The following is a 24,528-nucleotide window of genomic DNA, read 5'->3' as shown; positions in this document are numbered from 1 at the left end:
GTTTTCATTTCCTCACTGTCCTCATTGTCATATTAACACTGGCACAAGTATATCTCTCAATGCAGCTTAGTTCCTGGTGTTGTTGCATGGGTTTGTTTCAGTTCTACGTCTGGGACTTGGAATTTGAGAATGAACTAACACTGTCCAATCTCGTGGAGACTGAGTTGTATCCACAGGATGGGAGGCACCCTTGTATAAAAAGTGTGAGTTCTTATCCTAGAAGATAAGATCTTGTGTCTGAGTCCATGATTTCCCCTTATTTACTGTGCCTATACATAATGTGTGGTGTCCTTTTGTATTGCTGGTGCTATTCCAGGTAAGGATGACAGACCACACGTACAGTATCTGTGGTGTGGTCTGAGCTTTTATCCCAGGCAAGATGTTTCCTTGGTTTTTGACCCAGCAGCACCAAGATTATTGAGAGTAGAGATAAAATGTATATATAAAAAATAGATTATAAAGATAAAATATATATATATATATAAAAAGAAAATTGAGAAAGAAAAAGGGAGAAAAGGTATTTGAAAGAAGAAAGTGATTGGGGAGGCTATCTGTATGTTTAGGAATACATATCTTTTTTTTTTTTTTTTTTTGGTGGTTTTTGGGTCACACCCGGCAGTGCTCAGGGGTTATTTCTGGCTCCAGGCTCAGAAATTGCTCCAGGCAGGCACGGGGGACCATATGGGACACCGGGATTTGAACCGATGACCTCCTGCATGAAAGGCAAACGCTTTACCCCCATGCTATCTCTCCGGCCCCAGGAATACATATCTTAAGATACATTTTTACAAAGGTATTAAGTTAACATAGGCAATATAGGCCTCCCAATTAGGTCTTCTGACATATTCTTGTGGGGAGCGAAAGCCAAGGTACTTGTTCATATCACAGACTTTGGTCTAGAGTTTAATATATGATTTGCGGCATTTCAGAGTTCTATAGTGTCCTTGAGCTAGGGGTTTTGCTGCAGCTGAATCTGGTATCATGCAACGATCCACGATTTGAAGAGGGTGAGAGGGGTCACAAGCTTGAGACAGGAGGCTTATTGGTTGAGATTTCTTGTTGAGACAACAGATGAGGTATCAAGAGGGTGTTTTTCATTGAGGAGCTGGATGGTGGTCTGTTGGGAAGGAGGTTGGTCTTGGTGCCTAACGAGTTAAAAACTGAGGGTAAACAGGGTTAAATAAGGGGGAGAAAATAAATCCAGGTTGGGATATGGGGGGGGGGTAGAGAGATCTCTGGGTGTGGAAAGGCAATAGAGAAGAAGGGCTCTGTACGTTGTATAGATAAAATGTTTAAGGCTAAGGCTCTGTAGTCAGATAGGACAACTATATAAAAAGTAATGTTTACTTAGACACTGACTTCAGAAATCTATTTGAGTGCTATTCTCCATACATAGTATATTCCATTTCCTTACCTATGAATAGTCAAGAATAAGAATATTTTTGGACTATGTTAAAAAGGGTATATGTCTCGCGGGCGCATTTGCGCTGGCACGCTTTTAAAAAAGGTTGAGATAAATCTGCTTTGGCTAGCTGTCCAGCCCAGTGCTCACCACATGCCAGTACAAGGAACCAAACTCCTGGTGTGCAGCTTCTCCAGGCCCAGCTCTGCCTCTGTTGCTTGCGAATGAATGGATGGGGCAGTGTTTTGCTCCACCCATCCCATCCCCCAAGGCCCAGGTTACCAGATCAGGCCATAAAGCCCCTCTGGCGTGGGGGAGTCTGGGTCCCCAGACTGACTGGTAGTTCGGGGGTGATGAAGATAATTTTTATTGAAACTTATTTAGAAAAATTTGAGGGGAGAGGAAGAGAGGAGCATGTGTTCAAGAGAGGACACAGACTTCTCCAGAACGAAACTAGACAAAGAAACAGAGACAAACTAGTAAGAAACATGTTCATGAGCTTGAAGTACAGCCAAGAATTACTTTTTTTTTTAAATAAGTTTTTTGGCCAACATGGCAGTGCTCAGGGGTTACTCCTGGTAATTCTCGAGAGATCATACTCCTGGCAGTGTACAGGAGACCATATGCAATGCCTGAGATTGAACCCAGGTTGGCGGCATGCAAAGCAAGCACCCTTCTCACTGTCCTATTGTTTTGGCCCCTGTTGGATTACCGGGTCTTACCCTATTCAGTATTTATTCTTCACCTTACGGTATAATCTGGTTCTTAGTAATAAAGCCTCCTGGGTTTCAGGAAGGCAATGCATTCATTCTTCCGTCTTCCTCCACTAAGCCACTTTCCTTCATAGAAGTGGAAGGCTTGTGTGGTGGGATTCGTGGCTTGAGTATTGGATTTCCTGAACCTGCTCTTGCCTCCTTTGCTGTGTGGATTATTTCCTGTGTCAACGTTTGCTTGCAAACTCACATTCCTCAGGTCCTTGTTTTGGAGCCTGAGGCTTCCTTCACAGCCCTTGTGAAACAGATCTTCTGTCAGATTGGACAGATTTGAAAGGAAATAGACAGGGAAGGGGATAAGGAAGTATATTGGGTGATGAACAACTCTCCAATTTGTAAAGGCTGGCCAAATTAACTTCACAGAGTGACATTTGAAGAGAGTCTTGAAAAAGTAGAGAACAAGCCACACAATTACTATTTGGGGGAGCAAGTATCAAGCAGAATGAGTAGCTAGTGCAGTGTCTAGAATTTGTCTTTTTATGAGGGAGAGGAGTTTTGTTTACACCTGGCAGAGCTCAAGGTTTACTCTTGGTTCCCAGCTGAAGGTTCATTCCTAACAGTACTGGTGGAACCATATCCAGTACTGAGGCTAAAACACAGGTTGGCCACATACTATACAAAAAACTTACCTGCTATACAACCTCTCTAATCCCAAAGAATTTGTCTTTTGAGGAGCTAATGAAAATTCCTAATTTTCTAGCTGAACAAAAAATACATTTGAATTTGAAATCCAGGGCAGAAATATTCTAGGTGTGAGAAATGCAATTCAAGAAACAATGATTCATCATTCATAAGCTATGTTTTAGAAAAATGCCTGGTTCAGTTGTTTATTGTTAGCTTGCATTTTGTTTTATTCATTTTTGGCCCAAACTGGCAGTGCCCAGAGTTTCTTCAGCTCTGTGTTCAGGGCTTATGCCTGGTGAGCTCAGGGAATCATTTTGTATGCTGGGAATGGAACGTGGTTCAGCTATGTGCAAGGTAAGTACCTTACCTGTGTACTATCTTTCAAAGTTGAGTAACTATCTTAACTTTGGAATTAATATTGAGGCTCTTTTAGTTTGATGAAAAAATAGAGTTTTTGCACATAGAATGCTTATAAGCAACATAAAACTTAAAAGAATGTGCTATGTGACAGGATTATTTATATTTTTTGATTGTCTATTAGAGCTTTTTTCAACCACTGTGCTGTAGCACACTAGTGTGCATGAGATATTGTCAGGTGTGCCATGGGAAAAAATTCAATTTCATCTGTAACATGTGGCTTTGACTCACAAATAGACCAATCATTAGATTATTTCATAATAAAATAATTATAAAGTAATTTTTTTGTGTTTATTTGATTCCTACTCAAGAGAATTACTTTATATATAGTCAATATAGGCACAGAGTTAAATTTTTTTTTAACTTTTTTTTTTTTTCCTTTTTTGGTTTTTGGGTCACACCCGGCATCACTCAGGGGTTACTCCTGGCTCTATGCTCAGAAATCGCTCCTGGCAGGCTCAGGGGACCATATGGGATGCTGGGATTTGAATCACTGTACTTCTGCATGCAAGGCAAACACCTACCTCTATGCTATCTCTCCTGCCCAACAGTTTCTTTTTTTTCCTTTGTAACCATTTTCTTTCTTTCTTTCTTTCTTTCTTTCTTTCTTTCTTTCTTTCTTTCTTTCTTTCTTTCTTTCTTTCTTTCTTTCTTTCTTTCTTTCTTTCTTTCTTCTTTCTTTCTCTTTCTTTCTTTCTTTCTTTCTTTCTTTCTTTCTTTCTTTCTTTCTTTCTTTCTTTCTTTCTTTCTTTCTTCCTTCCTTCCTGTCTTTCCTTTCTTTCTTTCTTTCTTTTTCTTCTTTCTTTCTTTCTTTCTTTCTTTCTTTCTTTTCTTTCTTTCTTTCTTTCTTTCTTTCTTTCTTTCTTTCTTTCTTTCTTTCTTCTTTCTTTCTTTCTTTCTTTCTTTCTTCTTTCTTTCTTTCTTTCTTTCTTTCTTTCTTTCTTCTTTCTTTCTTTCTCTTTCTTTCTTTCTTTCTTCTTCTTTCTTTTCTTTCTTTCTTTCTTTCTTTCTTTCTTTCTTTCTTTCTTTCTTTCTTTCTTTCTTTCTTCTTCTTTCTTCTTTTCTTTTTCTTTCTTTCTTTCTTTCTTTCTTTCTTTCTTTCTTTCTTTCTTTCTTCTTCTTTCTTTCTTTTCTTTCTCTCTTTCTTCTTTCTTCTTTCTTTCTTCTTTCTTTCTTTCTTTCTTTCTTTCTTTCTTTCTTTCTTTCTTTCTTTCTTTCTTTCTTTTCTTTCTTCTTTCTTTTCTTTCTTTCTTTCTTTCTTTTCTTTTTTCTTTCTTTCTTTCTTTCTTCTCTTCTCTCTTTCTTTCTTTCTTTCTTTCTTTCTTCTTTCTTTCTTTCTTTCTTTCTTCTTTCTTCTTTCTTTCTTTCTTTCTTTCTTCTTCTTTCTTTCTTCTTTCTTTCTTTCTTTCTTTCTTTCTTTCTTTCTTCTTTCTTTCTTCTTCCTTTCTTTCTTTCTTTCTTTCTTTCTTTCTTTCTTCTTCCTTCCTTCCTTCCTTCTTCCTTCCTTCCTTCCTTCTTTCTTCCTTCCCTCCTTCTTCCTTCCTTCCTTCCTTCCTTCCTTCCTTCCTTCCTTCCTCTTCCTTCCTTCCTTCCTTCCTTCCTTCCTTCCTTCCTTCCTTCCTTCCTTCCTTCCTTCCTTCCTTCCTTCCTTCCTTCCTTCCTTCCTTCCTTCCTTCCTTTCTTTCTTTTCTTTCTTTTTATTGTGCCTCGTATTTTTTTTCACAAAAAATGTGTGCCATTGCACAAAAAGATTGAAATACATTGGTCTATTAACACTTATAAGTATCAGTTGTGGGCCCGGAGAGATAGCACAGCGGTGTTTGCCTTGCAAGCAGCCGATCCAGGACCAAAGGTGGTTGGTTCGAATCCCGGTGTCCCATATGGTCCTCCGTGCCTGCCAGGAGCTATTTCTGAGCAGACAGCCAGGAGTAACCCCTGAGCACCGCTGGGTGTAGCCCAAAAACCAAAAAAAAAAAAAATTAAATAAGTATCAGTTGTGGTAGGTATGCCTATGGTCTGGTCAGCTTGTAAATAAGATTTTAATGCAGAGGTAAAAGTAAGATAAAATTGGCTTAAGAATGATTATGAAAAGTAAAAAAGAATCAATATGCCACAGAGTAAAAAAATACATTAAAAGTATCCCTATTCTTTTTTCAAGTTAAAAAAAAAAGAAATTTTTACATAATTGAAGCCAACTCAATGAATGAAATTAAAACATAGGGGAAAAATAAAAGAACCTAATAGCTTATTATCCCCAACTAGGTTAGTGTTGCAATGCTTGAGTCTGGTCTAGATGAGCCTAGTTTAAATGCAGAATATACACTTTTCAACTTCTTCTGCATTCTGATTGGATAGTGAACCAGCTCTTTTAATTTACTAATATTTCCTAACATTTCAATACAAGCCTAATGGCAACGTGTTTCTTTCCAATTGGGCAGCATGTAGCAAAATAGCTCGCCTAGAATTAAAATGTTCTATTATCCTCTTCCACAAAAACTGTAAAAACAGTCTATACTTTTATTAGGACCAAAGAGAAAAAATATTCTCTACAAAAATACAGCTGCATTGATCTAAAGTGGCTGTAGTGTTCAATAGAGTTTTCTAGTAATCTTAGTCAAAGTAATTATGGAATAATCGTTCTTACAATTCCATTTGAGGAAGCCTTTTACTGTGACCTTCTTGTTTCTGTATTTCTTTACTGATAAGAAAGACAAACTGGGCTTACAGTTAAGCCAAAACTCTGCTTCGTTTGGAAAGGTTTTATATCCTAGGCAAATCAAGGCCTTGTATTTAATTATGAAGCTAAGAAGTCAAAGATCTTACCATTCTAGCTTGTGTCTGTAGTTTACAACTGACATTGGTTCTATTATCAATGAGAGTCCAAATTGGGAAATATCCTTCATGGGATAGTAATAATTTTTGTGCATCAGAGTTCTGGGAGGTGCTCCATGGTGAAAGATGAAATACATAAATTTATTGTCTCTTGTTGGGACATTAACATCTTTCATCTTCATTGTCTCCATTAAAGAAGTGTTGTTAAAAGACAAATATTCAGTGCATTTAGTTATTTTTCTGGGTCAGTGATTCAATTACTGAAATTAAATTTTCTTGCTGGAAGCAGCTCAGTTTATGAACTGTTTCATTCCAGATCATTCTTCTTCCTCTTGCTGGGCTGTCACTTGGCCATCTCCAACAATAAAATAGGTATCATTAAATCCCTGAACTTAAGTTTTTCTTAAAATGGGTCAGTTTGCCTACGAAAGCATAGAACTTCTCCTTTCAGATCATATGTTACTTGCAAGTATCCCATGTGGAAAAGCTCTAATATGTACTCATAAGACAGAAAAGCCTCAACATTTATTTGAAACAAAGTCTAAGAGAAAAATGAAAAGGAAGAGGACACACAAAAATAGAATGCGAGTTAGATTGAAGTCCATTAAGAGAGATACATAAACAATAATTAACGGAATTTTTTCCTAGGAACTATTTCCTATAATATTCAAATGAGATTATTGAACAAACATTTGATACTGCCCTTTTTTGGGGGGCCATACCTGGTGGCATTCAGGGATTACTCCTGTCTTTGCGCTCAGAAATTATTTCTGGCAGGCTCAGGGGACCAGAGGGATACCCAGGATCAAACTCTGGTTGGCCGTGTGCAAGGCAAACATCTGACCCACTGTGTTATTGCTCTTGTCCCTTGTTACTTCTATTTTAGGAAGAATATAGTACTGAATGGGAGTTAAGGAAATGACCTTTATTTATTATTATGTTTTGCTTGTATTATTAAGTTTTAAATTTGTAGTACCATAGTTTTCAATACTGTTAATAATAGGGATTCAGGCATAAAATGCTCCTTTGTATGTCAGAATCTTTGTGTAGTCACATCCCTCACAAGTGTCTACTTTCCTCCAGAATAATTTTAAGGTTCCCTTCAAACAGCCCCCCTCCCTATGGTTATTTTTGTTAATATTTTTGGGGTCATAACCAGTCATACTAAGGGCTCTGTGCTCAAAAATCACTCCTGGGGAACGTATGTGCTGTATATAGTGCCAGGCTTGGCTGCATTTAAGCAAGTGCCTTACCTCCAATACTATCACTTTGTCTGCCTTCCTTTTGACTTGTTTTTGATGAGTCCTATCAAAATATTTTTTGGGAGGGTTTGGGTTTTTGGGTCACACCTGGAAGCACTTAGGGGTTACTCCTGGCTCTGTGCTCAGAAGTCACTCCTGGCAGGCATGGGGACCATATGGGATGCCAGGGATCAAACTCGAGTCCATCCCAGATCAGCAGCATGCAAGGAAAACACCCTACTGCTGTGCTACCACTCCGGCCCCACAAAATCATTATTATTTCTCTCATAAGACATGGATAGTGTTATAAGGACACATAGTGACTTTGCATGTGCTAGGCATGTGCTTAAAGTTTACTCCTAGTTCTGTGCTCAGGGATTACTCTTGGAGGTGTTTGGGGACAATATAAGGTAACTGGAATAGAACCAGCATTGGCTATGTGCAAGGCAAATGCCTTGCCTGTGGTATTATATTTTCTGCTTTCTCATTCATTCATTCATTGGGGGTGGAGTCACACCTGACAATGCTCAGGAATTGCTCCTGGCTCTGCCTTTAGGAATTGCTTCTGACAGTTTTAAGGGGACCATATGAGATGCCAGAGATTGAATCTGAGTCAACCATGTCTATATGTACCAGTCATCTGATCTTGGACACTTGGGTAGTTATAAAAGTTTGTTATTGTGAATAGTGCTGCAATGAGCGCAGGAATGGAGATAACTTTTTTAAATTGAAAAATTTGATCCTTGCAGTAGAATCCCAAAAGTGAAATTTCTGGGCCAAGTGAAAGCTCAATTCCTAGTTTTTTGAGATGTATCCTATTGTTTTCCAAAAAGGTTGGACCAGTCCACACTCCTACCAGCAGTGAATGAAGTTTCCTATTCCCCATAGCCACACCAACACTGATTGTTTATTTTCTGTGATGTGTGCCAGTCTCGCTTGTGTGAGATTAGATCTCATTGTTACTTTGATTTGTATTTGTTTGATAACAGGCAATGCTGAGCATTTTCTCATATACCCAGGCTTTATTCTTAATGTCCCTGTAGGGAGGTTTTGGGATAATAGATGAACCTTCCAGTTAGTAGACTAAATCAAGTAGGTTGCCTTTCTTCTAGTGAAAAGGTCTCATCCAATCCCTTGAAGGCCTGAATAGATCAAAATGAAACCTTCCACACCAGGAAAAATACACACCCCTTTCTGTTTCATTGATTGCCTTGCGCAGGCACATCAGCCTTGCTTGCCTTTGAACTGGAACATTTATTTTAGGACCTGAAGCTTTTTGACTTTCACATTGAAATTTATAATCATCAACTTCCTGGGTACTTCACTTACTGGCTGGAGAATATGAGGCTTCCTAGTTTCCATAAACCTTTTAATAGCTTATTTATCTATTCATCTATCTACCCACCTATTCTCTACCTAGTTATTATAATATATTTCAATGTTTTATTTAAAATGTTTACTTATACATATCATACTTATATCTGTTTCTCTTTTTTTTTTTTTTTTTTGGTTTTTGGGCCACACCCGGTAACGCTCAGGGGTTACTCCTGGCTATGTGCTCAGAAGTTGCTCCTGGCTTGGGGGACCATATGGGACACCGGGGATCGAACTGCGGTCCGTCCAAGGTAGCGCAGGCAAGGCAGGCACCTTACCTTTAGCGCCACCGCCTGGCCCCTTATATCTGTTTCTATATCCTTTATGTTTTGATTTTCTGGAGAAGCCTAATTAATACAACATTTAATAAATTCTGAAAGTCACTGATTTAGTCTCTATTTTTAACAGATAGGAGTGTGTGTGTGTGTGTGTGTGTGTGTGTGTGTGTTTGGGCTATACCATAACAGTGCTCAAGTCTTACTCTTGGCTGTATAGTCAGGGATCACTTCTGGCAAAGATAGGAAAACTAGAGCCCAAAACATTTAGTAGCTTCTAAAATATCAGTAGTTACCAATCCAGGGGTAGATACAGATTTCAAATCACCAGTCTGATGTTCTCTCCACAGAATATTTTTTTTGTCTTTCAATTCACATTGCAGATAAACCGACACTGAATTTTACGAAAACGCACATTCATGGGCTGTTTCCCAAGCACAGTTGCTCTTAACCTTCCGGTGATTTGAAGTATCTCCATAGAAACTGGGAAATAAAAATTCACTTTTCATATGAAGATTTTTTTTTCCCTTCCTGGCCAAAAATGATGGTAAGATGTGTAAAACAAACACAGTTTGCTGTTTTAATGGTCATTACTGGAACAAAATATTTTTAAAAGTCTGTCAGATAGCTGAATTGGTAATTAAATTCCACAAGTAAAAGCCAACATCATCATAAAAAAAAAAAAAAGAAAAAAACGTGTGTTAGAATGGAGAAGCACTGGGCTCACTATGCAGCAAGAAGCTTGAATTGAATTGGATTTGTCAAAGTTCAGAAATAAATGTACCTCTTGCTACAGCATAGTTCATTTCAGTAATATTTTTCTTCATGTGGGGTGAAAAAAACAAATAGTCCCCTCTGGACAAGAACTTGGAAATAGTAGATTCTATGAATACAATGGCAATATTTTCTGTACTCCAAATGAGGTCAGTTAGCAATGAATAGTAGGGAGAAGCAAATGGGGTTACTCCTGTCTATGCGCTCAGAAATCACTTGGGGGACCATATGGGACATGGGGGGATTGAACTGTGGTCAGTCCTAGGTTAGCTCATGCAAGGCAGATGCCCTACCCCTTGCACCACAGCTCCAAGCTGGAATATTTTAGATTTTAAATTTATTTACTTAAAGAAAATGTATCACATAGTTGACATGATTGATCATAATACATTTGTTTCCTGATAAGTGAAAGCAAAGCTATTTAAAAAAATAGAAAAAGTAAAATGGAGGGGCCGAAGTGGTAGCACGGTGGTAGGGCATTTGCCTTGCATGCAGCTGACTCAGGAAGGACATGGGTTTGATCCCTGGCATCCCATATGGTCTCCCAAGCCAGAATAACCCCATGAGCACAGCTGAGTGTGATCCAAAATAACAAAACAAACAAAAAAGAAAGAAAAGAAAAAATAAAAGAAAAAGTCCAGTAGCAAGCATATTTATGAAAATTATTGTATCTCCAATGAAGTCATACAATGGCAGAAGATTTAGTAAGCTCTTGTTATCTAACAGAATGTTAGTCATTCTGTTAAATTGGGGTATTCCTTTAAGGATGATAACATCAAACAACTGAAATTGTTCAGAAATTCAAAGCACTATTCCTGATACTATGACTTTTAGGGGCATGAACTCAGCTGCCAGGACTCCTAGAAGAAGGAAGATATGGGATGGGGGTAGGTACCTGCACCTCCCCAAAAAGCCCTGGTGATACCAGCCCCCAAATTGGCGTATCTGACGTGCGATCAGATCAGTTTCCCCAAAGAGAATCATAGAAGGTCAGTGATGAGCCTTTGGAGTCCTTGGAGAAATGATGATTTTGGAGATGGAGGCAGCAGGCATGGCTTTGGTAGGATGGGTCTTGGCTCACCCTTTCCTCCCAAGATGGCCAACTTTTTGCTGTAGGGGTCGGTATAGTCATAATCTTCCATGTTTTGGTTTACATCTCATTCGAGAAAAGAATGAATCCATGGAGTTGGCCTGATTCAAATAAGTGACTGTGTTTTCAGTTCTTGGAATTCTTAAGTGCATTCTTTGCCAAATATATGTATTGAAATTGTTTTTTTGCTAGCTTCATTTTTATTTTTAACGTCTCTTTTTTGTAAGTTTTGGGACCACACGCAGCGACTCTCAGGGGTTACTTCTGGCTCTGTACTCAGAAATTGCTCCTGGAAGACTTGGGGAACCATATGAGATGCTAGGGATCAAACCTGTGTTTGTTCTGGGTCAGCCATGTGCAAGGCAAATAAATACCCTACCATTGTGCTATCGCTCCCACCCCCCCCCTTTAAAATTTTTTTTTGGGGGGTCGGGTCACACCTGGCAGCGCTTAGGGGTTACCCCTGGCTCTATGCTCAGAAATCGCTCCTGGCAGGTTCGGGGGACCATACGGGATGCTGGGATTCGAACCACTGACCTGCATGAAAGGCAAACACCTTACCTCCATGCTATCTCTCCGGCCTCCCCTTTAAAAATTTTTTTTTTTTTTTTGGTTTTTGGGCCACACCCGGCAGTGCTCAGGGCTTTCTCCTGGCTGTCTGCTCAGAAATAGCTCCTGGCAGGCACCGGGGACCATATGGAACACCGGGGTTTGAACCAACCACCTTTGGTCCTGGATCGGCTGCTGCTTGCAAGGCAAACACCGCTGTGCTATCTCTCCGGGCCCTTAAAATTTTTTTAATTTAAGTATCTACCACAAATTATGCAGTAGAGCTTTCCACATTTTGGGAAGTTGCAGGGGTCAGCACATCAGGAGTGTAATGGATGAGCCTCGCCCTGGGGAAATCACCTTCGTGATCATGGTATCATCTTCCCTGCCAAGTAAGTATTTTAATGTCTTTTTAAAAGGAAAAAGTTTTCATTTTTATGAAACTCTAACTTGCTTTTTTTTTTTCTGTTTTTTTGATTCTCTACCTGTAAAATCTTTTGCTATCTCAAGTTTGTGAAAATTTTCTTTCTTGATATTTTTTAGAATTTTGACTTTTAAGTGCAGGTCTTTAATGCCTTTCATGGTAATATCTAGTGGTCTAAACATCACTAGTTATCATTTCCTCACTAAATACCTTAGCAATTTATTCAAAATCCATAATAAGCCATGATATACCTGCTGTCTTAGTTTCAGTAGTTTTACACTATGCAATCAGGTAGAGGAAGTTCTCACACTTCAACCTTTTATGCATTGTAGATCTGTCTATCCCATATTCTCTGTGCTTCATTATATATTTATATATAAAAAAGAAACTGTTGGTATTTCATTTTCTTTCAATTTATGAAGATACTATTTCAGTCTTTAATTCTCTGAACATAATTATTTCAGTCATAAATTCTCCTTTGTTTTTGATATAGAGTTGATATACCATTCATTAAAATTATTCTTAAACATTTTTTGTATTTTTATTATTGAAAATAATGTTTCAAAATGTAGTTTTCAAGGTGTTGCTATTAAAAATAGAAATTTTGATTTTAGTGTAATGACCTTAATCCTACAGCCCTGCAAATTCAACTAATTTAAAAAATATTTTCTATATATTTGGATTTTGTATATGCTCAATTATATTTTTCATAAATAAAAGCAATTATATGTTTTTAAAAATTTTTATTACTCCTTTTCAGCGCCATTGTTTACATAGTAGGTCAGAATACATTTGTTTCTGCTAATTCATGTTCCAACACCGATTCCACCATCAGGGTAACAGTCCCTCCATGTTTATTTCCAGATTCCCATCATTCCCCAAGCATGCCCCTTGGCAGGCACAAAATAATTTACTTTATGTTAACAACTAAGTTATAATGGAATTATTAAAAGCTAAAGCATAAGAAAATTTGTGAAAAGTATTTTATTTCACAATATGGTCATTAAGTCATTGTCTGAAGGCTTACTAAGCTATTTGTTGCTAGTTGATAAGATTCTGTTATTGATTTTTTTGAGGGTTTTTTTTTTGAGCCACACCTGTTTGACGCTCAGGGGTTACTCCTGGCTATGCGCTCAGAAATTGCCCCTGGCTTGGGGGGACCATATGGGACACTGGGGGATCAAACCGTGGTCCATCCTAAGCTAGCGCTTGCAAGGCAGACACCTTACCTCTAGCCCCACCTCTCTGGCCCTGATTTTATTTGTTAACCTGAGGTTTTCCTATACTATATTGACATCAAATTTGGTGTGTTCCTACTAGAGTGTCAGTATTGGAAAATTTGGAGGTGTCCAGGAATTGAAAGTTCTGAAGCTGACATGGATAAATCTGTGAAGTATAGTTATGGTTGCCAGAGCTTTCATAAGTACGAAAAGGCAGAGGAGGTGCCTACACTCACTCTGAAAAAGCCCTGGAGATCTCAAACTAACTACCAACATACCTGGAGCTTTGGTCAGTTAGGTGTTTCTGCAGAGATCAGTGGAAAAGGGTGATGTTGAGCCATTGTGGGGGTGGTTGTGGGTTGTAATGCAAATACTGATGCTTCAACAGGGTGGACATTTGGTCTACTCTCCTCCAAAGAATGCCCCAGTTTTCAGCTATGTGTGCCCGTAATTTTTCACTTCTTGATTTACATCTCTTTTTATTTTTGATAAATAATTTTTATTGTGACCAATGTGAATTACAAGTATTTCACAGTAATATTTGTGGTACATAGTGGCATTGAATCATGAGTATCCCATTACCAGTGTTATCCTCCCTCCACTCCAGTTCCCAGAATCCCTCTCCTTTGCCCCCCCCCCAGACTGATAGGGTCCCCTCTGTGTATAGCTTGTTGTCGTTGTTGGTTTACATCTCTTTTGAGAATAAAATGAGTTCATGGAGCTGGCTGATGAGCAGACATGGTGATGGTTCTTGCAGCAGTTATATTTATTTTCTTTTACACATTTTTCCAAGTTTTATTATAATAACATAATTTCCAAGTTGTTCATAATACAGTTGTTTCAAGCATTAAATGTTCAAACGCCAACTCACCACCAGTGTGACCTTCCCTTCACTTGTTCCCTAATTTTCCACCTACCACATAGCCTGTCCCCACGTAGACATATACAAATTTTATTATGATTCTAAGGCAAATGTAATTATCAAAATTTAAATCAACTAGGGTCATTTTGAAATGATTGTTATATCTCTCTATGGTATTACTAAACTCAGTGCCTAATGATTCACTGGGTTATGGTTAGTGCTAGTTGAGCCTTCTTTATTAATGTTTAGGCTCACTGGACTTGGTAGATTTCTAGGTAACTTTCCCCTCAGATTCCTGTGGTGCTACTGGGCCAACACTACTATGAAATGTTGAGTTGTTGTACAACCAAATAGTTTACAATTATACATGTGAAACAAATTTGGTGGTTGGAAGTTTGATAAGGTTATTTGCTGAAGTAGTCTCTTTCTGTCAGAAGTTGTAAGATGTGGTGTTTGGTTACTAAGTTCATGCAGAAAGAAATTTCTACCCTTACCTTTTCTGAGAATACCACAGAAACATCAGTCCTGATTGGGCTAAATAGGAAATAATAATTACATTTCTTTACAGATTTTATTTTGCCTTTTATTTCCTTTTGTCCCCTTATCTCATTGACTAAAACTTCCATTGTGATGCTGAACAGAAGTAAGAGATTAGGTATCATTTTTAATTCCTTATCTCAGAGGAAAGAATTAAATCTTTTTATCACTAAACATATATCTATATTCATAGGTACTCTTTTAAAATTGAAAAGATTTTTTATTTTTTACCTACCTATAAATAAAAAGATTTCTTTCTATTTTTGTCTTTAATTGTAACTTTAATCATTTTAAAATTTGTCAAAAACTTTGAATCTCTTGAAATAATCTGATGATCTAACTCATCTAATAAATAAATTTTCAAATCTTAATTATATCTTGCATTGCTAGTGTCAATCTCATTTATAATGACTTATTTTCTTTTTCATAAATTGTTGAATTTGTTTTATAGTGTTTGTCAAGAACTCTTATATATGTTTATAATGGATATTGATCTTAACTTTTCTTTTAATTTTCATGCTTTATTTTGCTGTGCTGGCTACATGAAAGAGAGTTGTTCTCTCTTCTATTTTCTGAGTATTTTTGAGTATCTCTTCTAATTTCTGTGTATAAATTTGGTATAATTTTCCCTTTAAATTTTAGAATTCACCAATATAGCAGATAAGAAAACAGAAATTAAACCAGACTATGTTAGGTTCAAGTCTGTGTTACGGGTTGGCTTAAAAAAATACTAAAAGAATGAAGGTTTAGGTGACAGCAAAGGAAGTTTATTAAAGAAAAAGTATGCTGTAATCAGACTGACAGTGAGACAGACTCCCTTAACATCTTTTTTTGTTTTTGTTTGTTTGTTTGTTGGGCTACACCTGGTGGTGCTCAGAGGTTACTCCTGGGTCTGCACTCAGAAATCACCCCTGGCAGGCTTGAGGGACCATATGGGATGCTAGGAACCTAACCCAAGTTTGTCCCAGGTTGAAACCAGTGTTGCTTTTTGGTGTCCTAAGTACTTAGCAGCTGCTTTTCAGACTGCCTCATGAGGGCCAGGACCACAGATAGGTGTATCCTCTGCAACTCAGGTGGACCACATCTATCCAGCCCAACTCAGTGGACACTAGAGATATTACAGTGGGCAGGGCTCTTGCCATTAATGACTGGATTTTGATCCCAGTTCCACATATAGTTTTCCAAAGGCCATCAGGAGTAATCCCTGAGCACAGAGCTAGGAAGTAAGTTCTGAGCACTGCCAGGTGTGGTCCCTAAAATAAAATAAACAGAAAAAGAATCTGGGATCTGGGCCACTCAGCCTTTGTGATACAATGTCCAATAATATTCTGTCTCTTATGCTCCAGTCCAAAATATGCTTCTCTTTATTCATAATAAGAACTAGATTGTGCATTCATTGGTTCATTTATATAGTTTCAGTTTTATAATTCTTTTTTAATGAAGAGGGTTGATTCAGGATCAATTATTTCACTATGTTGATATGGAAAAAATAAGTTTTGTTTTTGATTGCTAGTTTATTTGGGTAATTAATTTTATTTTCTTTATTACAAATTGATTTTTGGCACATTATCATTTAAAGGTGTATTTGTTCATTGGTAATTGAAAACATTATAAATTCTTGGATGTACAAGAGACAGAAGCTTAAATCAAGGCATAGAGTGTTTTGTTAATGTTGCTCTCTTCTCAGCTACTCATTCTTATCCTACCATCATGATAATATTCTTTCTTAGAAGAAAATTGAACAGGCAAACAGGGATTAGAATTAATTTTCAGACTTCTTTTTACTTTAGGTATTTGCATATATCCAGTGATGCTCAGGGGCTACTCCTAGCTTTGTACTTGGGATTGTTCCAAGTAGTGTCAGGGGCCCACGCTGTGGCAGGGATTGAAACCAGGACTGCAAGCAATACATAGGTTCATGATGTAGATTTCCATAGCCCAGATAAGGGAGTCTCATTTTTCTTCTTTTAGAAGTTATTTCTGTTTACAGGAAATTTCAGAGGAACTCCTCAGAAACCTTAGTGCATGATTACATCTGCCATGTAGGCTCCAGTGGCCCACGTATTTGGGCTAACAAGATTCTTTATGCCTGGATAGTCTAGGATGCTGTAAAGTCAAAATTGAGAAACTTTAAAAGTTCATGTTCAAAAGAGAGTAATTGGTGGGGCCAGAACCATAATATGGTAGGTAGGGTGTTTGACTTGCACACTGCCATCCCTGGTTCAATCCTTGGCACAGCCAACCTAGCTTTGATCTCCAGCAGTACATATGGTCCACTAAGCCTGACCAGGATTGATCCCTGTGCACAGAGTAAGGTGTAAATTCTGAGCACTGCTGGGTGTTCCCTCCTCCAACAAGAGTTATTCTGGGATGAACATTGGCTGGCTGAACATTGGTAGGAGATGATGTTGTGTGTGTGTGTGTTTTGTATATGTTTCACTTTTATGTGTGTGTTGCAAGGTATCTAGTAGGTGCTCATATATAGTGTAGATACTTGGTTATTGATTGATGTGGCATTTTAGTATTAAAAATAGCCAGTTATTTCCCTTCATTAGCAGTCAACTCATTTTCAGTCCTACATTTCCCTGTGGAAGGAATCATTGCTTTATTTTGGCACTTTTGAAATAATGGCAGACATTGTAAATGCAGCAGCACTGGCAACATAATGGAAAAGAATGATCAGCCAGTGAGATTTCCAAGTGTGGGTGTTGAAAACTAATGAAATGCTGTATTATTCTGTGTTCTGCTTGAGAGAACTTTCAATATTCTTCTTCTTTAGTTAAATTTGACTCTGTTACTTATTATCGTTGTAGAAATGTGGAGAATAAAAAGTTCAGAAGCCATTTGTGTTCAAATCGAGTACAATTAAAAAGTCCCAGGCAGGCTTTCTAAGCTTATAAACAAGAAAGCTAGCAAGAAGAAAAAAATAAGGAAGAAATTCTGAGGCAAGTTACAACCTGATAGATGAGACAGGCAATAGAAAATTAGAAAGGAAGAATAATTATGACCATTAATTAACACATGGAATAAGATAATTAGAAGCTCTCAAATAGGCTGAGTTTAAAAATGGTACTTCAGCTTCAACAAAGAAATTTTAGGCAGAGACAGGCTGCCTGAAACATACAATGAGGGTTGATGAATAGAAAAGAATATTGGAATCAGGTTTTTGAGGGAATAAAGAAATAAATGGATCCAAGATATAATAATTTTTTAAAAGGCTACTGGATTAAAACATTTTTTTTCAGGGTAGAAAATGTCATGGCACTTTTATAACATTTTCTATATCTCTACAACTATCTTGATTCTTGCCTTCTATGTGATCAACCCTCTGATAAATGTTCCTCCTGAAAAAAAATTGCAAGATGCTGGGTCACTGCTCTTTGCTATAGCTATATTCTCTAAAATATACAGGAAAACAAGTCACTTATAAATCTTCATTTTCATGATGCTTCTGATTGGTCTCAACCATAGTTTACAATGATCTTGACTGAGGATTAATGATTACTATCATTGTAAATATTGATGATACAAGCAAGATGACACCAGAATGGGTTAAAAGGGATATTAGACAAATGAAAACTTGTCCCTATGAATAGACATAGTTGCCAAGTACTTAAGAGCAGGTCTTGCACATATAATGTCTGACTCAGTTCTTACCTCACTGTTAGAAGATTTATACAATGATCTTTAACTTATTTGGGAAAAAGATGAGGAAATTGCCATTAGAGCACTTTAGTAATTTACAGAAGATCTTATGGCTGGTAAATAGTAAAAAATGAATTTGACCCAGGTTATGACCAATCCCATATTTTTTTTTTTTTTTTTGGTTTTTGGGCCACACCCTGTGACGCTCAGGGGTTACTCCTGGCTATGCGCTCAGAAGTTGCTCCTGGCTTCTTGGGGGACCATATGGGACGCCGGGGGATCGAACCGCGGTCCATCCTAGGCTAGCGCAGGCAAGGCAGGCACCTTACCTCCAGCGCCACCGCCCGGCCCCCAATCCCATATTCTTATTATGATTCACTGCTCCCATTATTTGTGAGTCTCTATAGCTGTAAGAGATTTTTCATTAATTGTCAAGATTTAATACCACCCTAAAAAAGTTGCCAAAGATATAAGACATTGAAAAAATTACTATTAGAAGAGAGATAGAAAGCAGAAAAGAGTGAGAATTTCAAATCAGAAGATAAAAAGCAGAAGAGCGTGAATCTTAAATCAGGAGTTAGATTTTGCAGTAAGTAAAATAAAATAGCTTATAGATAAAATTAATTTTCAGTGTGTATTTGAGAGCAGATTGTATTAAAGAATAGTGCAGTAGGTGAGACGGAAAAATCCTCATGTTTTTGCTACATGGACTAGGATTTAGGATCTGAGCAGGATAAAACAAGGGGAGGACAGGCCCCTTTGCTTTTTTCTTGTCTTCCCTGTCCTTCATACAATGAGCAAGCCCCTCCACTAGGCTATTATGTCTGCGAGTGGCTGCAAGGGCTTTCCCACTAAATCACTTGGTTGGAGTGGAAAAGAAAACATTTCCTTCGGACCAGAGTGTCTGAGCTCTCTCTGCCCTTATGATCTCATTTGTAGGATGGATATCACAGAGCAAGAGGACAAAACTCAAGTTTGCTGAGAAAGTTGCTCAGATCCTGACCTTAGTGCTTGAGTTGCACATGCATGAAAATGATTTTGAGCAACCTAACGCATTTCACTGCACCATTGTCGTGGTTTGCATACCATTTTATTAATTAATTAATTTTAGAGACTGGGGAGCAACCATGATGTGAGGTTTTGGGAGCAAAAGGTGGACCTACTACTTAAAAAAACATTTATTAATAAACTGTCCTTGGTGCAAGATTAGGATACATAGAGTATTCCTGAAGGTATGTTAAAATCGAATAGTCCAAATTGAATTCAAAACTAAGCTGGAAGGGTTGAGTCTTGCTGTGCCATGTAACCTATTTGTGGCCTTTTGTTTTTTGTGGAGTCCTGTGCTATTTCACTCTAAACCATTCAAGTCTGCTTTGGACAACACACTGATAGTTGCGCAACCGTTGAGAATTCTCCACTGGAGAATGAGACATTTCTTGAAAAGAGAAACATTCATCTCCACTTTTGCTCAGTGAGACAGTATGAGCCTTCAGGATTTGAGACTCTAAAAACTTGAAAAAAACTCTAGAAATTGACAGATGCTTTATTTCCTACCCTACGTAGGAAAGTGGAGAGTGAAGTGCCAGAAATTTTTATGACTCCCCTTTTCTTTTTTGCTGGAGGCAGTGAGGGCAAAGCTGTGCTCCTTATCCAGAAGAACTCCTAACTCAGATTTTCAACAAATGACAAAGGATAGCAAATAAAATAATCATCAAGAGTGTTGCTGACACTTCTGGGCAAGTTAAGACATGAAATTAAAACATTGAATTTAAGACATTAAGAAAGAAGAACGATTTCAGGTTAGAATCTAATATTACAACTTCAGAAGCTAGGAGAAAGTGTAAATTAAAACCAAAGAAAGCAGGATGAAGGTTGGAATAAGGAGCAGAAAGCAATGAAATTGAAAACACACAATAGAGAAAAAAAATCCATGAAATCAAACGTGTTTATTTGAAAAGATGAATAAATCCAGATGGATCTGAGAGAGAGAGAGAGAGAGAGAGAGAGAGAGAGAGAGAGAGAGAGAGAGAGAGAGAAGACACATAGTTCCAATATGAGAAACAAGAGGAACATCAAAAATTGGTGTCCTGAGATCAATGTCAATATGTAGGTGCTTGTGGGGGAGTCTCCACAAATTCAATGGTTCTCTAACACTTATTAGGTGCAATTCAACTCAAGCCGGTTCTGTGCTGACCTCTTTAGAGATGGCACCAGATTCCACAGATAAGGAGTTCAGACTCCTGCAAACCCTCCCCTACATACACCAGTCACAAGCCAGGCTTGTTACCTGTATTTCTAAATGACTGACTATCAATCAAAGGGTTCTCTCTGGCCCCTCCTTGGTATCCATTAATTTAGTAAGGTGGCTCATAGAACTAAGCACACTCGTTAGCTCACTAAATAATCACTTTATTACAAATGGTATCATACTAGCTGGAAAAAATGCCGCAATGTTCAGCTCCAGGTAATCTCTAGCAACTATGACATTGGCTATCATCGTTAGATAGAGAGGGACAAACTTAGTTGATCTGAAAACAAATGAAACCCACCAAAGCTGTTTCTAGCAAAGGGTTCTCACAACAGTCTCAGAGCACAGACGCTGGAAGAGAAGAACTGCAGAAATGTTCTATTCAGCTGCTGATTTCCTTAAAATTTCTCACAAATGAAATTGCTAACCCAAGCAGGCATATCAGCACAGAGAAAAGCAGCAACTTCCAGCTGCAGCCCAGCCTATCTGCAGCTGTATACAAATCATCAAAGAAGGTATGTTAAATATTGTAAGAAGATTCTGTTCATTTAAGGATAAATGAGACACACAGAGACAATAGAGTTGAGGGCTGGAAGGACTGGCCCATGACTTACCACAAAGAGTGGTGAGTCCAGTTAAAGAAGTAATCACTATCATGACAATGGTAGTGAGTGAGAGAAATAGAATGCCTGTCTCAAATACAGGCAAGGGGTGGGGGAGGAGGGATTGGGGAACATTGGTGGTGGAAATGTCACATTGATGAAGGGTGGGGGGTGTTCTTTTTTAATAAATAAAACCTAACTACAAATCATGGTGTTTAAACAAAGATATTAAAAAATAAGATAAATGTGGTATGTTTTTTGAGGCTTTACAGAAATTTCTGGGGGAATAGTTTCAGCCTCACTTGCTCCTGAGTGGTCATATGTATAGTAAGTGAACCCAGGAGGACAACAGACCTTGGTCTTTTACTTGGAGAAACATAACACAGAATATTTCCTAAGTGCTCCTCCACTTGAAGACATGATTGTCATCAATGGAAGAACACCAGTGTTAGCACATGTTATGCTTTTAATTTCACTAGCTGTTTTTCTGGTAAGGCTTCTTTGGAAAGAGTATGGCTATGTGAAAAGCAACAGAGATTAGCCTTGAGTAGTCATGATAGACATAGAAAACCTAAATTTCACGAAAAGTATGTGTGAGACTCAATTGAATGATGAGCTACTGCAGGCCATTTTAATAGTCTTCATACATATTTTAAGTTAGTGATAAAAATGTACTGCTAAAGAGACAATTGACTGAATTGCTTTTATACTATAAAAACGAAACGAGTATTATATAATAAACCATCAAGCTTGTGAATCACCATACATTTTTTTTTCTTTAATTTTTATTTTTAATTATGAGAACAAGGGTGCAAAGTAAGAGGACAAGGTAAAGTTACAGTGGAAGGACAATCACCCAAAACATAATTCTCAGAAGTCCCCTTGCTGATATATTAACTTTGAAATTTCAGCCAAAGAACATTAAGATATATAAGACAGAATCCATGTACAATTACTTTGTCCCTCAAGTCCCCAGATTGTAACACATTATAATATTTCTTAACAGTACACAAGGCAATCTAAAGCCATAAAACTTACGTAACTCCTTAAACATTACAGGCATAGTATTTTCTTACATTTCCATATACATGCATATTAGCTTACGTTAACCTCAAATTTTAAGTGAGTTCTTTTTAAGGATTAGAGTCAAAGGAGCACAGTAAGAATGGTGTTAGAGTGGCAATTGTCGTTTGCATAGGCCCACCAAAATATGAGGAACATGGAAAGAAATAACCTTGGCCTAAGTACAAAGAGACCAGACCCCTGAAGTTTCCTGGCACAAGACCAAGTCTAGGCTCCAAGCAAGCTAGATCGTCCAATCCAATACATTGTCTGTAGTGCCAACACACTTTTATTTTTCACACAGTCTCTGTTGTTGGTATCATGTTTCTGTATTAAAGATCCTGGAATCTGCATATCTTACATTGAAGTCAGGACGTGGAGCATCCTCTCCTTTCACCTCACAATCAAAGGGCAATGCAGGGAGCCCTGTCCTGTAAGCCGGTCGTTGTTGTTGTTAAGTCTTCTCAGTGTTAAGGGAAGTCTCTTTTGAGCAGGTCGAAGCCTGAGCAGTGTAGGTCTTCCATGGTAGAGGATTGCTTCCAGGTGATGTTATAGACCAGCCTGGATGTTTCGTGGATGGCTTTCCTGGTTCAGGGGAGAATGGAATATGCCCTTTCTTCTGAGGTCTGTGCCAGGTCTTTATGTCAATGTTCAGGGTGTAAGGTCCCTTTGCACTACAAGGTTTGTGTGTTCCAATCTCTATTAGATAGGATCTTATTTGTATTTATATTATTTTCCCATTTTAATGTGCCTATGCAAATAAGAAGCAATGCCACATGGTTGTTATTGGCACATATGGGGGCCATAAGAACAATTACAATGATTCCATTGACATGATTCAATCATAAGCATTAAACTGGGGGACTCTTCCACCAAAATTCCTTGTTAAACAGCTCAAAAAGAGAAGATAAAAAGTGGTTAGAATCATCACTGTATAAGACAACATTTAGTAAGAATTATAGCTGTCAGAGAAAAAACACAAAATATACTAAAGTAATACGTGTCCATTTTATGTATCTTGAAACAGTTTGGGGTTGTCATACACAATGCACAGCTTGGACTGTGATTACGATTCTACACTACTGAAGTTAAAAAGAGAAAACTAGATTAGTGATGTTTGAGAAGGTGTTAGAGAGTTAAGGAGTAAAAAAGAGCTTTGTAGGGGTGTGGGAAAGGGGAGAATACAAAATAAACATTCTGTATATGGAAAACATAACATAAGAATAAGGGATATTCTGAATACATGAAATACATGAAGTACGCGCGGGGGCGTAAGCCCCCGCGCGGTTCTGTAGTTTTTGGATGCCTAGGGAGGAATTTCTCACCCCCTCCCCCCAAGGCCCGATTAACCAGGCGTGGCCCTGAAGACCCGCCTGGTGTGGGGGGAATCATGCTCTCCTGGACAAAGTGGTCAGCCCAGGGTCCTATGGCTAGCTGTTCTGCCCAGAGCCCCCATCATACCAGTCAAAAGCCCACGAAATCCTGGCATGTCCACCATACATTTTTTATAAAGTAAAATTGTACTAATGTCTCTTTATACAAAGACCAATTCAACTGTCATCTCTTCATCTTTTAAACCATCTTTTCAATTTTTTTTTTTTTGGTTTTGGGCCATATGTAGTAGGGTTCAGGGGTTATTCTGAGCTTGGGGATCAGTCCTAATGGTGCTGATAATTGAATCTGGCAAAGCATTTGAGTCCTCTCTCTTTCTGCCCCATCAAAAAGTAATAAAAATAAAGACTTTAAATATAGAAAATGTAAGTATTTTAGTGACTTCTATAGATCTATCATTAGATTCTATAATTGATACTTAAATATACTAGTTATATAATTCTTTTTCCTATTAATTGATTCTTAATCCACCTATTAATCTGAGACAGATAAATTGGTAGAGGGCCCCGAAAGTAAATTTCTTGGGAAATTCTAAGAAGAAGAAGGCTTGAAGGTAACACTTCTCTTGGAGAGGCAGAAACTGAGGCCCAAAGAATGGTGGAAGCCTTCATAAAAGGACATATGTCAAGAGGAATAAAAGATTGTGATAAGAAAATGAAAGGACCACAAAAAAATCAAAGATAATTCCTATGACAGTGCCCTAGCAAAAGACTCTTATATGTGTAGGAAAACCACAAGTAGGGACAGTTTGGGAAAAGCTCTATAAAACTAATTTTGAAAAGGCAAAAGGCAAACATCCCATTCTAGGGATTGCCTGCTCCTCAAACTGAGATATTCAATTCTTTAATGGCATTTTCTGGGATACCCTCAACTTTCTTCTATTTATAAATGCCTGTATTCTAATTTTAATGTATATCTCTTTCTCTCTTTCTCACCCTTCTCTCCCTTTCTTCTTTCTAATTTTTCCCTAAAGAAATTAATTTTATTCATAGAATCTTAGAAGAAGAATCATTTTGTTTTGCCTCATATCTCCATATCTTCTTATAAATTGAGAAAAAAAAGTGGATGGGATCCAGGGGTCAAGTGGTATCAGGTATATTGGGAGGGGAAAAAGGCCAGAACTAAATACCCAAGCCAAAGTCAATGACAATAGAATCAAGAGACCCAAACTATAACAAGCTACAC

The 24,528-nt window shown here is 37.8% G+C and overlaps 1 protein-coding gene and 1 pseudogene across 1 annotated transcript in view; one reads left to right on the top strand and one right to left on the bottom strand.

Moving 5' to 3' along the window:
- Positions 1-24,528, top strand: part of OCIAD2 (OCIA domain containing 2) — a 945,756-nt gene that overhangs the window by 140,958 nt on the left and 780,270 nt on the right. The gene's annotated exons all lie outside the window — the stretch shown is intronic.
- On the bottom strand, positions 11,605-11,751 carry LOC126032815 (uncharacterized; annotated as a pseudogene).

This window comes from Suncus etruscus, chromosome 16 (genome assembly GCF_024139225.1).
Source record: "Suncus etruscus isolate mSunEtr1 chromosome 16, mSunEtr1.pri.cur, whole genome shotgun sequence".
NCBI lineage: Eukaryota > Metazoa > Chordata > Mammalia > Eulipotyphla > Soricidae > Suncus > Suncus etruscus.
This window is presented reverse-complemented; position numbering and strand designations above follow the sequence as displayed.